This window comes from Ostrinia furnacalis, unplaced genomic scaffold (assembly GCF_004193835.3).
Source record: "Ostrinia furnacalis isolate ACB-3 unplaced genomic scaffold, ASM419383v2 OfSCF2409, whole genome shotgun sequence".
Lineage (NCBI taxonomy): Eukaryota > Metazoa > Arthropoda > Insecta > Lepidoptera > Crambidae > Ostrinia > Ostrinia furnacalis.
In genome coordinates this window covers 430,752-449,700 of record NW_021132648.1, presented here as the reverse complement: position 1 = coordinate 449,700, position 18,949 = coordinate 430,752, and the positions used below count along the sequence as shown (strand labels likewise).

The following is an 18,949-nucleotide window of genomic DNA, read 5'->3' as shown; positions in this document are numbered from 1 at the left end:
TGGTGATAACATCGATTGTGATGATATCTGTTATCGTTCATCGTTGAACAATAAATCTATAGTTATACAGGGTGTTTGGCGCATCGTGTGCCAAAATGATTTGGCGGATAGAATGGGTCATTTCCTATATTTTCAGCCCCCATAACACGTTCCATGCCAGGCGGCTACTTTTATATTAATTTTTTTAGTAATTTCACCAAAATACCCAAATCGCATCATTTAATTTCGATTTTAAAAAAAACTACTAGGCGCAGCCCTAAAGTAAATATTTTATTTTGACGTGCATTAATGTAGGGTTGCATCAAATCTAAATTTACTGGCAAATATCATCTGTTTTTTTTTTAATTCAGCTTTGAAGTTTTCCGAAAAGTTAAAAATGGACTGAACATTTAAGTTTACATGGGTATAATTTTTTTTTTAAAAGAGATAGCGATCTTCGGATTTTATCAAAACTTCTCTAGTCTATCCTCATTCAAACGGTATACTAATCTTGTTTAAATAATAACAACAACTTCACAAATTCCTTAAATTAGTGCATTGACTCTACTCGGACTGATTTGCGAAATTTGTGTTTATAGCCCCTTTTTGTGTGAATAGCACGTTAAACACCTAACAGGTAAAAAATATTTATCTTATGCAATGTAAAAACCTTTTCCCTATCGTTTTTTAATGTGGATTTCTTGAAATTAAAGACAAAGATAATTATTTTGATCGTTTATTAATTATTACAAATTTTGTTCAAAATGTCCGCCTCGGCAACGTATACACTCAAGACATCTTCTAATTTCGACTGTTGTCGTATGCAGCCACATTTCTCTTTTTATTACTACAAAGGCGTTTTCTATTCGTTGTAGTTTTTCTATCGTTTGAATCCGTTATGTACACCAGTTCTTTAGCTTGTCCCCAGACGTAAAAATCGAACGGAGTTAGGTCTGGGGAACGTGCAGGCCACTGTATAGGGCCATCTCTTAAAATCCACGAGTAGAAAACGCCTTTGTAGTAATAAAAAGATAAATGTGGCTGCATACAACAACAGTCGAAATTAGAAGAAGATGTCGTAAGTGTATACGTTGCCGAGGCCATTTTGAACAAAATTTGTAATAATTATTAAACGATCAAAATAATTATTTTCGTCTTTAATTTCAAGAAATCCACATTGAAAAACGATAGGGAAAAGGTTTTTACATTGCATAAGGTAAATATTTTTTACCTGTTAGGTGTTCTACGTGCTATTCACACAAAAAGGGGCTTTAAACACAAATTTCGCAAATCAGTCCGAGTAGAGTCAATGCACTAATTTAAGGAATTTGTGAAGTTGTTGTTATTATTTAAACAAGATTAGTATACCGTTTGAATGAGGATAGACTAGAGAAGTTTTGATAAAATCCGAAGATCGCTATCTCTTTTAAAAAAAAAATTATACCCATGTAAACTTAAATGTTCAGTCCATTTTTAACTTTTCGGAAAACTTCAAAGCTGAATTGAAAAAAAACTAGATAATATTTGCCAGTAAATTTAGATTTGATGCAACCCTACATCAATGCACTACAAAACAAAATATTTACTTTGAGGCTACGCCTAGTAGTTTTTTTTAAATCGAAATTAAATGATGCGATTTGGGTATTTTGGTGAAATTACTAAAAAAATTAATATAAAAGTAGCCGCCTGGCATGGAACGTGTTATGGAAGCTGAATATATAGGAAATGACCCATTCTATCCGCCAAATCATTTTGGCACACGATGCGCCAAACACCCTGTATAAGTATTTATCTGTTTACTAGTAGTTTTTTTACAGGTTGAGACCAGTTATTTTAGCTTAAATCCATAAAGCCGAACGTCCACCGCCGGCTAAACTAAGTTAGTTTAGCTTAGCTCGCATAGTTGAGCCAGCTTTTCATACATGTGCGTCCACCGCAAAATGAAATAAAAAACTGGCTCAACTATGCGATCTAAGCTAAACTAACTTAGTTTAACCGGCGGTGGACGTCCGGCATAAATAACTCAGAATGTGCGGATTGGCTACCCCCGTACGACTACATGGTAAACTATACAAATAAATCTCGGAGGCGAAAGCAGGATAATTAAAATAATCCAGTGGTTTTAGCAGTGTATTTTTGTAGGTATTTTGTTACAAAAGCTAACATCTTCTTACACCAAAATGCATCCAAATTGGTAACGAAATGGTAAATTGGTAAACAGAATAATAATTTACTTTCCCATTCATATTGTTACAGTAAATGAGAAGATCGCGTGGTCTTAGTTAAGTAACAAAACAATGATAGATCATAAGGATGTGCGAGTGAGTTTCACTGCAAATTGTTTAGCATAGAACGCATACATTTGCTCGCGTATGGTTCCTGCTCGTGAACGTATCGGTTATGGGATTTTATACGACACGATTTCGATCAGACTATGTAGTTGTATTTGAACGTTCAATTCAATTTGTTCGATCCCCTACGACATCTAGTGTGGGGAATCTAATTCTACACCTAGCATGTATTAAGCTTAAAATCCAATCCAATTCAGGTAAAATTAATAACAGGTTAAATATCAGAAAAAAAAAGACAATATACGATACGACGTTCAACGACGATCTCTACGTACGAGTTTGTGAATTTATTATTAAAAGCTTTTTTTAAAAGTGGTTTTACACATTTTTGTAAGAGGTTTCTGAAATTTTCAATTAATTGAGATGTAGATACAAGGATTAAACAACACAAAACTGTCCTAGAAAGTTTTTTAAGTCATTCGGTTTTCTTTTGTCAAAACCTAGTTAGCGTCGTTAATCGGTGTCTGTGTGGTAGAAACGACGGCACATCAAGCTTTTAAACATTGACTTTTACAGAATTGCAATAAGAGCGACTTTGCAAGAAAGGTGTATAGTCTGATGTGTGGTTGACTGTATAGCAAAGAAAATATATTTTCACTCATTGTCATTATAATGACGGGTCTCGTTAGCTCCGAACAATGGCTCCCATAAATTAAATAAAACTTAACAGTCAGTTTAAAAGGGTCTAATAAAATTCTATTCACGTATAACTTTATGATTTTCATTACAATGGTAGTTGATGATGTTTAAATTTTAAATCATCATTGATGTCTAATATTTATGTCCTTAGAAACCTTAATATTGGATATTGACATTAAAACGCTAACAAAATTACAATAGAAAATTGTGCGGTTTCGAATCTTCTCACCACACATTAGCTGTGTTAGCGACTTCGCAGGGAAATCTTTTTCCAAATACTTTGTGTAATACTGTCTAGTTCCAGATAAATGATGATAATGATTACTAGCAAGAAATCCAGGCCAACTGATATCCCAATTCAAATCAGTCCGTCAACTGTCAAGTAAATCTGTTCATGGTTAAAATATCTACGGTTTTTGATGTTTATTTTGTGATACCTACATAAACGATCGTCAGGTGTAAACCGTCCTCGCTTTCAGTGCGTTTCCTCTATTGCCGTGTAAACATAACCGATGGCTTGATTGTTACACATGGAGCCCTTTCCGCTTTCAGGTGAAATTAGATTGCTTTTTGTGACGCAACTTGGCTTACATCACTTCACTTACTTATTTATTTTATAACTCAAGTATGGCAAAAAACTATAGTATAAAATCAATATTATACAGGCTGTTGTGAGGTTGACAAAAACTCTCAGCAATAAGAAGAGATAAAAACACCTACTTCTTCAATAGATAAGAACTCTATATGTATAATCAATTCTCTAGCATCATAATAGTGTTGGATCAATTTATTATGGTGAAACGACAACACAGCACTTCCAACTTAACACTTTAGGATGTTATATTAGTTGTAATAGAAGCTTTTTTCGCCAACCCCTACTCTTCCCATGGGTGTCGTAAGAGGCGACTTAGGGACTACACATCAAACAGAGAGCGGGCAGCAGCGCTCTCTGAAAAACATCAATCTTTTAAACTGCGATCTCCAACCCGCCTGCCAAGCCTGGGGATTATGGCAAAACCCTCCACTATAGTGGAGTAGGCTTATAGTCCAGCAGTGGACTGTTAAGGGCTGATGATGATGATGATGAGAAGCTATTTTGCAACGAAATGTAGTCCGATGTGCTGTTGTCTGTACTAGAAAAATGTACAGAACATATCGTTAAAATATGAACATTGCAAGTTTTTGCTGTTCTATGTTCAGCAAGGGACGCAATACAGCTGAAATTATGATTATGTAAATCTGTAACCAGCTAGTTACACCTTGTATAAAAATATTTAATAGAATATTGACAAAAACCTGTCCGTAACCGTTCGGACACCATGAAACTAACAAAGTACAAAGTAAAAACGAAACAAAACCCCGGCCTTCAACCCCATAACAATGCCATATCAAATGACTTCACAGAGGCTGATTCGCTCAGGCACCGTAACGATTGACAATGGTTGGGCACCTCTGACCGTTTGTACTGGCTGCAACTCAACCTACCACAATTGAGTAGTTGGTTAATGGATTTTGAACTTTATGCACTTGGTATAAGGTTAGAAATTGAATGGTGAAGATTGTTGATTTTGGTTGAATGGCGACCACAGATGCAGATTTACACACAATTAAGAACTTTGTACCTTTTGCATAAGATTCAAAAGTAATTAATTTGTAGTTAAAGTGGCTATAATAGTACTTTCGCTATTGATTCCGCGTGGACCAATCACAGCTCAGTGACGTCACGAACGTAGCCATTGTCAACCTTTTTATGCATTGTACGGTAACAGCTAGGTGCTAAGCGCTTTCAGGTGCAGGTACGCTGTTTGGTGAGGTCCAATTAGCTTAGCTTTTACTCTATCCCTTTGAAAACAATAGTCCACCACTTAACTAAGTTTTGAAATAAAATAGTGTCACCGACAAAGTAGTCAAATCTCAAGATTCAGGTCAATATTTTAATGTCGCAAATCTTAGTCAATATTGATTATTTCTAGCTAATTAATGGCGGCTATAAAGGATGTTTGGGTCGTAAAACAGCTGTCACCACGCGGTCAGAGTGGCCATCAAAATTCCATTTCCTTAGTGTGAAGAAGGCCAGATTTGGTTATAAATTAAAAAAACAATTCTACCGTAATTATTTATTAGCACTTCAACGTTATTATTAGTTGTCAATTTCCTTAATACTTCCCAATGACAGTTAGCTAGGAATAACATTAGGTTACTTTAGTTAAAATAGAAATTGAAACCAACACTGTACTAATATAATGTAGTGTAAAATGTCCAAGGATTTTTAAAATATACAGATAGAGCTAAGAAAGGGACGCATCAAATGGCAACATACATACATGAGACGAAATCGATATTTTTAAACGAAATATTACGTATTTTTACGCCTTTAATATTAGTGAAAGGATGTCGTGGAGCTAAATGAATCTTAAACGCTGTTTAAACTAGATCGTGACCAAAAATAGATGGTAAATATTTGGAATCCATTGCGTGCTAGATAACCGTGATATTTGATTCGAGATTGATATTAAATATTTGTTGCTTTTGAGCATTGCTGAATGGTTTAAGTCAATAAAATTGGTTCTTCAAAATAGGTCAAGATTATTTTACTAAGACACGTGTAACAGATTTGGAATATTTTAAACTATTTACATTTTAAAAAAAGATTCTATGTTTAGCGTAAATATTATCTATAGAATCCCGGGGAAAGTTAAACTGTCATTGGACCCGCAACGAAATTAATCAGAATAACATAGGAGTTCGAAGCTAAGGTTCGACTTCCCTCCACATTGCAAAGCGGATGACAGGTGACAAACAAAGGTTAGTGTAGTACTAATCAAGTGTAATAAAGTGTATGCTTGTAATGCTCTTTCCAAAGTATTAGACTGGTTTACAACTAATAATTTGCTATTAAACGCAAAAAAAAACCAAATGTTTAAAATTCACTATGCCTAATGTCAAACAAGTTAATACTAATATTACAGTAAATAATGAACGCATTGAACTGATAAACTCTACTGTCTTTCTAGGTATTACCCTAGACTGTAAATTACAATGGGGCCCCCATATTGCTGCCTTGGCGGGAAGACTTAGTTCAGCTGCCTTTGCGGTGAGAAAGATCAGAAACTTGACTGATGTTGAAACAGCAAGGCTTGTATATTTTAGTTATTTTCATAGTATTATGTCTTATGGTCTTTTACTGTGGGGCTCAGCAGCAGACATAGAATCAATTTTCATTTTACAGAAAAGAGCTGTTCGGGCAATATACGGTCTTAAACCACGTGACTCGCTTAGAGAAGTTTTTAAAGAAATCAATATATTGACTGTGGCTTCGCAATACATATTTGATAACATTATGTATGTCCGTAAACATATACATTTATTTACTAAGAAAAGTGACGTCCACTCATTTAACACGAGACATAAGAATAAACTTGCTGTTCCATCATTTAGGTTGCATAAGATAGGTAATTCATTCTTGGGGAAATGTATTACCATATTTAACAAAATACCACACAACCTTGTCGAATTGCCAATAAACAAATTTAAGATACATATAAAAAATACCCTTATGTCCAAAGGGTACTACAAGGTTCGAGACTATATTGATGACAAGGATGCGTGGTCAGTTCAGTCTGCACATATTTGATGTACTTAAATTTGACTATTCTTACCGTTAGATAATTCCTGGCAATAAGTGGTGACTGAGTTTGTTCCGGCGTTTCTTCTCAGCACTTGCCATATGTTTGTCTCGAAGCGCTGGTAGGGCCCAAAAGATAAGGAGACATGTAAAGTGCCCCATAAGGGCTACCTTTTTCTTTTTTTATTATTTTCTATTGACGTTCATAAGTGCCACTTGTGGTCTAAACTGAATAAATATTTTTTGATTTTGATTTTGATTTTGTATCTAAACATACCATACTAGAAACTTATTGAAACATTATTTGCCACCTCTATCACCACTATCATCCGACAAAGACGTGTTGTATTGTTCCCGTATCTTATCACTATCGCTATCAGTTATCAGCTCTCCATTGCTGTTGTCAGACGGCGTATCGACACATAACTGCACACAACACTTACCTGAATGTACACAACACTATCTGGCAACACTTGCTAATCCTGATACAATGTTGACGTACCTGAAAAAATAAATACAAGATTAGTATTTTGTTGATAGATAGTTTATTAGGTAGTCGTTAGTATCTTAATGCGGGCGGCGCAGGACCGGTCTTTATAGAAATCCTTGGGGGAGGCCTTTGTCCAGCAGTGGACGTCATTTGGCTGAAACGAACGAAGTAGCTAAGTAACCGAGTTATAAGTAAGCCAATACAAAAGTCGTGTGGTTCCAACATAGTAGAATAGGACCATCTCTTCACGTGGATGTCGTAAAAGGAGACTGAGGGACAAATTTTAATATGCAAACATCAGACCTCTTCAAACCTTCGTGTCAGCTGGTCAATCTGGCCAGTATGGAGCAGTGTATTCTAAAATCTTACTAAAGACTGTATTTGCCTCTGGTCATGAGATCTGGCCTCAGAGAGGGTCATGTTCCTGCAGTCAGGAATAAATGACCTGGGGTCGTGCTCTTGAATTGGAGAGTGATATGATGACGAGATGACGACTCCCAAATTCCCAATCGACCGCAGCAGGCAATCTTTAAGAGTATTCGAATAAAAGTAGTAATTTAAATGCAATGAACGCCCTAGGCAACATGAGGCTAAAGACTTTCGATAATATCTCACTTTCAATGTTCATCAAATCCCAGACGTCACAGTGTATCAAACAATAAATATTCATTAACAAATTTCTAAACGCATAATTAAGCGTGTTTACAAAACAATGCGAGCGTTATTTCTAATTTGTAAACAGTCGATTGAAAGCAGTTGTTTGTCTACACAATGGGCAGTGTGAAGCACAATGCTAAACAATTAGTTAGTAGTTTGATGAGGAGAAAACTGGGGACAAGACTATGTATGTAGTGGCCAATTTGTTTCATTCATCATTTGAGAATTGTATTACAAGGCCATGTTTGGTGTAATATACTCGAACTTATATGGATGTTTTTACAAAATAACAAAGTATTTAAAAATTGATATTCATATCAATGTTTACAGCACAAAGCTTTGCAAGATTTGGCAAAAATTTTTGAAAAATGTTAATTAAGATTATTCTACATATACGTATACCTTCTCTGACTTAAAACATTCTTACAGATATTTACAACTGTTTAAGGGCAGAGGTCAGAACAAACTCTACAAGCTAAAGTGGTTAAAGGTTTCAAAGCAACAATCCCAATACAAAACTAAAATAATCTTTTAGATAGTTAACTAGGTACTTAGTTTTAAACAAAATTATCATTTACCTCGCAATAAACCACGACATGTAGTGAAATGTATCAGCATCAATTATTACAATGGCAACTTATTGTGAAGTTATCCCACAGTCGGGAAAGGTCGAAACTATTACCACACACTAATGACCACACTGACTTTAATGACGCACTTTTAATTTGTATGGCCAGTTACCCAATTAAGTTCAAAGAACGGGTATAATCGGGTTTCGAAATTAGTGTCAAAATATCGACAGATGCAAACTGGATCGTGAACGTTTTAGATGATAGAATTCTAGAGCAAACATTTACCTAGACCTGTGCCTCTACCATGAGTTTACCTACCGAGCATCTCGCTATCGAGGGCGTAAAAAAATGTATGGCAAATTGTACAGCGCCTCTAGCGGTTAGTAGCTGAACCACAGCAAAACTAAAAACACTACCATGAGTTCATCTCAAATCGTTAGGTAAAAAACCTATCTAATTGAATACGATAGCGACTAAAGTTTTTATTAAGTTTCATACAAATAACTTACCATGAGTTGCAATTTTCAAAGATGTCATCGAAAAATACCTTAGCTGTCACAGTAACGTAACTCACTGGCTTATTGACATGTGAAAAGCAAAATAAAATTGTGGTTTTAGGTCATTTTAGGTGTTTTCTTTATTAAATTATGTCGGAAAGAAGTTTATTACGATGGAACATGTTATCAGCATGTGGGCAGACCTCCCACTAGGTGGACCGACGATCTGGTGAAGGTCGCGGGAAGAACCTGGATGCGGGCACATTGTGGAGATCCTTGGGGGAGGGAGAGGATGCTGCGTTTCCCAGAGATATGCGAGGGAATTGTGTCGTGCGAAGATGTCTAGCTGTGCTGTGAAAATGTGTTTTACAATAATAAGGTAGGTATATCCATCCAGTTACCCTAGGTCTTTATTATGGATTTAATTTACAAGTAGTTATTTACAAGCACTCTGCTCTAAATCCTTTGGCTTCAGGGAAGAACCTGGACCGCCACCAGTCCAGTGTTCCCTTGGCAGCTCTGTGTATGCGAGGTGCCTTCTTCTTGCTGTTTAAAGTCACTCCACACCTTAACAAATAAACATTACAAATAATAATGACGAAATAAGATAAAAGCAATCAAAATGAATATAGTAGTAGGTATTTATACACACTTTTCTCAATTTCTCAGTAGTTTTCGTGTCGCCGGTGGCATCAGCATTTCACGTTCGCGTGTCCGTTAGTTCCACCCACCGTTAACTATTGTTGGCTCTTTCTTGGGGCCCTTCAGTGGGCTTACTCAGATCGCCATATCTATAGAAAAACAACTTTATTGTATCTAGAAAATATAAATCTAGCACTCATATTACTGAATTTTAGCTAGGCACGTGGAAGTTATGCTGGAAAGGTTGTATTTCTCCAAAAAAACCAGCTCAAAATTATTCGTTAATTTCGAAATTCCTCCACTACATAGTATGTTTATTTTTACTTAACTTACCTTTCCATAAATTCTACAATCGGTTTAAATGGATAGCCGCAGGTTCTCATTTTCCTATCCTAGTTAAAATCCAATTTTTTGTGGAAAATTATTCATCAATAATTCTTCAAGAAAACATGTTTTTTGTCTGTTGTCATGACAACAGCTGACAATGCTGTCGCAATGACAAGAAATAAACAATACAAATTGAAAATCATCATGTTAATTCAGCTTTAAGCACTGTTCTAGGACACTTAAATTTTGCAGTGTTATTTTTGACATTTTCGTTATTTCCTACTCTATCTTTTCTATATAGTTAGAAAGGAGCGGCATTCGTTCTTTCATTCATCCATTCATAGAGTGTGAAGTTGGATACGTTTACATGTTCACCAACATGACATCACAAAACCAACGAATTATCGCTAGCGAGTAAAGTATACGGTAATTGAACTCATGGTATGATTTTAATGCAAACTTCATCGATCCACGTTTAAACTCTATCGACTGTAGTATACGAATACAAGTTTTCGATGGCAACTCATGGTAGAGGCACTGGATCAAAATAAAAAAATAATGTGCTTATTAATAAACTTTTAACTTTTATTTCTTTTATAGTGGACTCTCCCGAAAATAAGAACTTTTGGGAATTCGTGTAGAACGATTTTTGTGATTTTTATTTTTTACCAATTGCACAAATTACAACAGTCCCACTAACCCAACCCACCCCTCGGGCTGAGGTTTGAGGTAAATATGCTTTTGATGGAGGATGGGGTCCAGTGGCGGAAGAGTTCGAAGTTCGTCGAACCAGCGTTCCTCGGATCTCGAGTCGGCCAGTCCGACTTCTTCACCGTTCGGCTAATGTCACTTCATCACTTGTTTTGACAGGACTATGTGGTGACCACATATAATAATGACGTAGGTTGTTGATAATGCGAGATCATCGTTATCTTTGATTTAATAAAAACTGACATCTCGAGGAACAGAAACATATCCATGACACAAATGACAGTCGGTTAATGAATCATTCCGTAATCGCAATTAACCTAACAATGAGTTCAATAATCATCGAAACGTCACGATTGGTTCATAGCTAAATAATTGCTATTGCAGAAACCATTGAAGACGTCAATGGGTTAATGAAAAGTTGTAATGTGAAGGAAATTACACTTGACCCAGTAGCTAGTATGGCTACAGCCTGCCTGCTTTAGGATAGGTACTAACTAACTACTGTAAAAACTTCATTTGCTCGGCGTTTTGGTAACTTCCTCTTCCCACACATCTACAATAAACTTGTCAGGTTGTGTGATTATAAATACTGCACGGTCAGAGAAGCAAAGGTTCTCGTCTCACGGACCCTGATGAACTTGACATATGATGAGTCTGAAGAATTTATTAGAATAAATAATTGAAGAAGAAAATACTCCCCCCCCCCNNCACACACACACTAATACACAACACATCTACTTTTACACACAACAGCACACACCCTACATCCATCCCTGATGCCTTTTCGTCTTCTGTGTACTTTTCATATTTCGATTTATTGGTTCCTTAAATAACGCTTCAGCTTAGTCGTACTTAATTCTACCTGTTAATCGTTATTCTTTCCTCCACAGGACAGGAAATGCCTAGTGTGGAGGTCTGTCTTTTAGTTATTGTATTGTTTGATTCTGGCAATAAATATTTTCATATATTTTTCATTTTCACTAAACTTAAATAGAGGACCTCTTCTGTTTCTTCTGAATAGCTCTTGGCTAAAGCTACAGGCTGTATCTTTAGGATACTAAGGTCCTCTGTTTCTTGCTGTTTATAGTTCCTGTTAGCCTATTGGGAACTTACCAATCATTAGTGAAACAAAGTTTTGGCTTCAACGGTTTCAGGTAGAGACTCGAAGTATCTGATAGATAAGGAGACCTGGATACTTCAATCTTTAACCCATTTAGCCCTACCGTACCCTATGTGGTACGGTATCTTTTTGAAAATATTTTGAAGTACCAAACTGTTGTTAATTTGTAAAAATTATTATGACGGTAAGCTTAAAGTGATTATTTTACATAAAAATATTTTAAAATATGTTTTAACAAGTGGTTTCGGAAATATTTATGAAATTCCTCGACAGAAAACCAAAAAAATATTTACAATGTATTTAAGAAGGTATAATTTCTTATTACTCATGGTAAATTATGTTATTTATCAATTTTATTTTAAAAATAGAGTACATTAGATATTATGACTACAGTAAAAATATTATTCAGATTATTTTTATACGGTTTATTCCAGTCTAAAATAGGTGTACCGTATAAGGTACAGTATCCAGCCGCAGTAGTACCGCATGACTTGCTCATGCATAGACCATGCATGAGCAAGTCATGCGAAAAAATATAATTAATATTTATTATTTTTATTTGTTTAAGGCTATTGATGCTTCACTATATTGCCACAACTCATGAAAAATTTGATAATTTCAGCAAACATAAAGCAGTCTTGGTATTTTTCTACTGCTGTCTTATCAGATGACCGCTAATGATGATCACATTGACGAAGATTTAGGCGATAAAGATAGTGTCAATGTAAATAATAACCCTCAGAGTTTTCTTCGATGGATTTGCTAAATTTCCATCATTTTTACTTAACTTACCTTTCCATAAATTCTACAATCGGTTTAAATGGATAGCCGCAGGTTCTCATTTTCCTATCCTAGTTAAAATCCAATTTTTTGTGGAAAATTATTCATCAATAATTCTTCAAGAAAACATGTTTTTTGTCTGTTGTCATGACAACAGCTGACAATGCTGTCGCAATGACAAGAAATAAACAATACAAATTGAAAATCATCATGTTAATTCAGCTTTAAGCACTGTTCTAGGACACTTAAATTTTGCAGTGTTATTTTTGACATTTTCGTTATTTCCTACTCTATCTTTTCTATATAGTTAGAAAGGAGCGGCATTCGTTCTTTCATTCATCCATTCATAGAGTGTGAAGTTGGATACGTTTACATGTTCACCAACATGACATCACAAAACCAACGAATTATCGCTAGCGAGTAAAGTATACGGTAATTGAACTCATGGTATGATTTTAATGCAAACTTCATCGATCCACGTTTAAACTCTATCGACTGTAGTATACGAATACAAGTTTTCGATGGCAACTCATGGTAGAGGCACTGGNATTTCCATCATCGTGTTGCTAAATGCGATTATGGATAGCACTAAACGTAACAAATCAGAAGAAGCCAGATCTTCTTCAGCTATCCTCACTAACTTAGGAGAAGGTAGGAAAAAAGAACCAAATGTGGTTAGTATCACAGAAAACGTCTTACAAGATATGCCAAGTGTGATAGTAGTGATCATGTGATTTTATTTTTATTTTATATCATACAAAAATAAATAAAAATCTTCTTTGAACAACGACTATGTTTTGCTTGCTTATAGACCTACTGTACCCTATATGGTACGGGCTCCCCACGGCCCCCTATTTATGGATTATTTTTTTTAATATTTTTTTCATGATTTTTAGGCTTCCCTTTGTAAGTTTTTGCTAAAAAAACGATATTTATTTACAAAAATAATTATCGGTCTAAATGGGTTAATTGATAGATAGCGGTATGCCAGAATACTGAATTTTACTATCTGTATTTACTGGGAACCGGTAAAACTGTCCCTAATTGTAACAACTATTGAATGGTGAACCAAATCAAGATAAATAGTTATAAGGAAATTCCGCCAGATCGAAAAAAGTGCTTCAACAAAGGTCAACTAATCGAGTACATTATACATATTGAACTACACATGTATACAATAATTTGTTCTGTAATAATCAGTATTACTAGTAGACTTATTTTCAAAATAACCCAAATACTTCAGCTACCCATTTTTCTTTAGTTGCAACATTACATACAAAATAATACGGTGTGATCCACCTTGCACCGGAATGTTCGCTTCACTAATACGCCACAGCAATCAAACTAACAGACTGTTATTTAGAATTGATCATTATTAAGATTGCCCTTTACAAGACGCCCACCGAAGCTTCAAACGGATTGAGGTTTTGCTTGTGCTAGTGTAGAACAGCCAGCCCATTTCAAAAAACATAAAGGAGTTAAAACACATCAACAATTCTGAATTAATATCTTCCGTCACTCAGAAAAGACGAAAAACTGTGTCAATTTTTATACAGAGCAAAAAAGAAGGCTTGTTTACTGCTTTGTTAGCCAGTTGAACACGTAACAAGAATTATTCCTTAAGTTGAGCCTGAAGTTGTTGGGTGTTCAGTTAATTTCAGAGAACGATTTGCAAAACGCTGTCCTTAGCTTATCTTTTTTTCACTAACACTATCACGAGCACATTTAGCCTAATCTAGTTCTGGACTCTGGTACTTACGTACCAGAAAACGCAACGTCCATCCACTAGGTGGACCGACGACCTCATAAAGGTAACAGGAAGGCGCTGGATGCAGGCCGCTACCAACCGGGCGATGTGGAAATAATTGGGGAGGCTTATGTTCAGCAGTGGACGTCATGTGGCTGAAATGATGATGATATGTCCTGGCTGTTTTTATTCTATCTGTGGCTGGGAATAGCTACAGCCAAATTCGGCTCACTTTGTAACGGGCGAATCGTTAAGCCTACGCACGTGGTACAAACCGCAATGCCACTCAAAGAAAGATCTTTACTGTGGTTGCATACATACTCGTACAGACTACACATTGTATGGCAATATCTCTCCTATTACAACTACGTGAAAGTGGTGTTTACCTTGCTATGCCGAAGGCTGTACAAGCACCTTTGGGTTCTATTAAATGTTTGTTTGGAAGCAATAAAGATGCATGAAAATGTGTATGATCACGTATGATAATGCAGTTTTGCAGACGTCCTTTTGTGGAAAACGCCCAAGAAACTAAAGAATCTAGAAGAAATAAACAGTAATATGTAGTTTTATTAGAAGCAAATGACGCAACTACGTCGCTACCATAAATGCTTTGTGCATAGAGCTTGGCACTCTCTGATCATCAGGTAATTCATTCAGTCTCCACTGCATGATCATGAGCCTCTGTAATTTGCCAGAGGTAAATGCGAGAATTAAGCCTACAGTCCCCCACGCTCATTGTCTCTTCATCATCATCATCATGTCAGCCATAGGACGTCCACTGCTGAATATAGGCCTCCCCTAATATACAGAAGCTCAAAGTTGCACAGCGTGCTATGGAGAGGGCTATGCTTGGTGTTTCTTTGCGAGATCGAATCAGAAATGAGGAAATCCGTAAACGAACTAAAGTCGCTGACATAGTCCGACGGATTAGCAAGCTGAAGTGGCAATGGGCAGGGCACATAGTGCGCAGAACTGACGGCCGATGGGGCAGCAAGGTTCTGGAATGGAGGCCGCGTACCGGAAGGCGCAGCGTGGGACGTCCACCTACAAGGTGGACCGACGACATCGTGAAGGTAGCAGGGAAGCGCTGGATGCAGGCCGCTACCAATCGATCATTGTCTCTTACTATGGAAGAATTTGGTTCAGTAAGAGATATGGCTATTATTGCTAGAATAGATTTTACGACTAAATTTTGAGCACACGATTTAATCTTTTCACGAGACTATACCCACCTCTCGTTCCCAGTACCCACCTCAGAAACTCCTGTGTTGTCAGGATCTAGGATCTAGGTCACAGGACGATAGACTTTGTGTGACAGACTAAAATCAAAACCGTAGAAGCTGGGAGGAATAACTAGCTATTGAATCATTTAATAGCTAATTAACATTTTCTCATAATTTTTATTTCTAGGCGACATCCAAAACTGGGCTACTGTTTGAATACTACCAAATACGTCAATTTAATAGGATTCCCAGTTTACGTAACAGAATTATCTTCGGGCTTGGTTGCGTGGCTTCGGTACAGTTCGCTGCGTTTATTGGTGACGCATTTTGGGGGTAAAGTGACGTAGGAGGTACCTACTTAAACGTTAATCCACAGAATAAAGTACTGGACTGGTTAAGCTCTGGTCGGCTGAATGAGCGGAAAATATCTAACCGCAATGTGTAAATGTTGATCGATTGGTAGCGGCCTGCGTCCAGCGCTTCCCTGCTACCTTTATGATGACGTCGGTCCACCTGGACATGGAAACAACGTGGAAAACATTGTGGGCGGCCTATATTCAGCATTGGACGTCCTGTGGCTGAAATGAAGGGTACAGGGGCAAAACAAGGAATGTCCCTAAAATTCAAAAGTATATTTTTGATGGCAATATTTTCGATTTCCCGCGTACTTTTATTTAAAATTAATCAAAAAGCGAAAAAACAAGTAATAGTCATATGTATTTATATTGGTAGTTAATAATTTTAAGTGACACATAAGGATATTTTAAACTATAAAATTGTATTTAAATATTCATAACGTTACTTTTTGGTTTTGTGACATTTCTTGTTTTGCCCCTGTACCCTTCAAATGATGATGATGAAGAAAGAAGATGTTGTGACGTTTAAAATTGTGAGACTTTTATATGTTGTATTTTCAGAGGCTGAATCACGGTAGACAGGGTCGTTCCCGTGTCAAGTTTCATTATTGCAATAATAGGTTTGACGAAGTGACACATTTTTTTTATGCTAAGCGTCGTCCACCACTTCACAGAAATAGCCTAAAAGCATCTTGATTGATCTAAACTAATTAAGATGATTTTAGGCTATTTCTGTGAAGTAAACAGAAATGAAGTAAACTAAATAAATAAAGATTATTTTTAATTTTGACCGTTCGAAATAATTTTAACTGACGCCCAAGAACCTAACTTTCTCAGTTTCAACAAGAGGGAAACCGAGAGTCAAAGATATACTTGCGGCCGACTGTATCCTTTTACTGTAGTATAATATCGATAGAAAGTTCTAGAATCTAGATAATAGAAAGTAAAGATATCAATGACAGGGTATCAACCTATTACGAGTGCTTGCAGACGTTTTTACTTGATGCTTGACATCGTGTATCTGGCTAATGATTAGCATAACGTAACTAAATGTAATGTTTTTAGTTGACTTCTTATTGATTATACGAGACTAATTAGATGTGGTACCATTATGTAGATTGTAGATATTTGTTGGGAATATAAAAATAACCCAATTTTCGGGGTTGATTTTCCAATCGTCTGATAAAATCAATAACTGATAAAGTATTTAATGTATGTCAAAATGACTATTTCATTCTTCGGTTCAAAGTTGAATCAGCCCTTAATCAACTTTGGGCATATTTACATAAACTTAAAATTACTTAAAAACTAAAAATTACTAATAATTGGGCAAGTACTTTAGAAAGAACATAGTTAATAAGCTTACTACAATTTAAGAAAACTAACTATTAATAATACTGTGGTCTGTGGACGGTGTCGAGCGTGGGGAGAGGAGGTCATAAGCTCCTAAATAACTTGATGATGATGAACTATTAACATTAAAATGTATACTAACAGTATGTTTGTACAAACCTCGTAGTTCCCACTATTGTTTAATTTAACCCTCATACGTTCAAATTAGCGAACCGCTCTATTTGCGTCGGCCCACTTAACCCTAAACATTTAAATCTATCGGGTCAGGTCAATATTCTTCCTAGTTTACTATCTATTGTTAGCCCACGCGCACCGTTCAATCCGGATCGGTGTAAGAACAGTACAGATTGAGCGTTTATTAAACGCGTAAAATACTTAGATAGAGGCTGCCCATTATTTGTCTAGAGTTTAGACAACACCGTTTTCGTATTTGCAATATAACCACCCCATTCATAGCGGTTAACAGATTGAGCGTTTATTTGCCGCATAAAACAGATAGAGCTTCCCTTTATCTACCCAGCTAACACCGCTTTCGTATTTTCCAGTCTATCTACCCCATTCATTTACAGGAGATAATACGGAACGAAAATACGGTACCTAACGGTACTAAGATTACACCTACAGATTTTGTCCTAGGACCATTTGACATTCAAACCAAATTGTACCGCCATTTATTCTACAAATCGCCAAAAGAATAAAATAAGACTCCAACCCGATCGAGTTAAATGCGCACCTGGCAGTTAGCGCCAGTTAGCTCGATAGGGTTGTATGGAAACTTTGCAAGTAAACAAGTAAAAAAAAAAAAAAAACTTTTAGAGGTACAGTGTGCTTACCATGAGTTTACGTTAGGCGTGCTCGCTAGCGACTAGACTGCGTAAAAAAATGACATTTAATTGTATGACATATTGTGCAGCGCCCCTAGCGGCTACTTTCAAGAAACAAAGTCTTCATAGAGATTTTTGACGTACTCGCTAGCGAGCACACCTAACGTAAACTCATGGTAGGTACACAGAAGGGTGGCGAAAAACGACTGATAAAACATAATTATTTATACCTCCTATTAATGTCCAAGAGCTTTCACTCCCAAAAACGCGCATGCAAAAACACGCTCACGCGTTTTAAAAACCGCCAATCTGTGTCCAGCCTTACATCGTAAACTCTTTAACAAACGGTGAACTCATTTAACATCCAGTTTATCGTTCAACGAACCAGTAGCGAACAGACTGCAGTACCGCGAATACTGATTCGATTACTGGCACTATATTTAGCTAAAGCATCGATTTAGACCGCAAATAGGTATCTAGTATAATAGTTACCTGTTTTGCATGTAATGGGAAAGAATACAGAGTATTTTTCTTCGATTTTTATCGAGAACATCTTATCTGACTAACCCTGTTCTGTCAATATTAAGAAATGTTGACAACAAATCGGCACATCGCTTGTTACAAATCATGTCGAAAACACGGAAATGTTTATTAGCTTCCTCGTAACAAAATTCAAAATTCTTTGCTGAGTTCGGAAACGAAGCGAACAAGATTTTAGAAGTTTCTTTCTAAGCATCTTTAGCGCTAACACATAAAGAGAAAAAGTATCCAAAACTCTCTTATTGGCTTTTTTGCCCCTAAATATCACGCGAATGTCTCGTTTCCTTTGCTTTGAGTCACGTATAAGCCCCAGTCATTGCCTACCGGCAGACAAAAATCGATTAGCACATCACTAATCAAAACATACGCGATCCGATTTAGCAGTCAAAATAAACTTTCAAGGGCGTTGCACCGGACTCAGGAATCCGACACTTGGGCTGAGGCTAAAATTAATGGACTCGAACGGTGCGTAATAACATACGAACCGCAATTCACATTTGCAGAATATACATTTCT

The 18,949-nt window shown here is 36.4% G+C and overlaps 2 long non-coding RNA genes across 3 annotated transcripts in view; both read right to left on the bottom strand.

Moving 5' to 3' along the window:
• Positions 1–7,014: 7,014 nt before the first annotated feature.
• LOC114355458 (uncharacterized) overlaps positions 7,015–18,949 on the bottom strand; it is a 68,229-nt gene continuing 56,294 nt past the window's right edge. Inside the window, exon 3 of the long non-coding RNA XR_003656108.1 lies at positions 7,015–7,096. This is a non-coding gene — a long non-coding RNA (uncharacterized LOC114355458). The remainder of the gene's footprint in view (positions 7,097–18,949) is intronic.
• Positions 9,340–12,512, bottom strand: LOC114355457 (uncharacterized). Of its 2 annotated transcripts, none has more exons than XR_003656107.1 (3): positions 12,403–12,512; positions 9,463–9,601; positions 9,340–9,377 (listed from the first exon to the last, which is right to left on the bottom strand). It is a non-coding gene; the product is annotated as an uncharacterized LOC114355457 (long non-coding RNA). The 2 variants fall into 2 exon arrangements; XR_003656106.1 differs by lacking the exon at positions 12,403–12,512 and adding an exon at positions 9,786–9,901.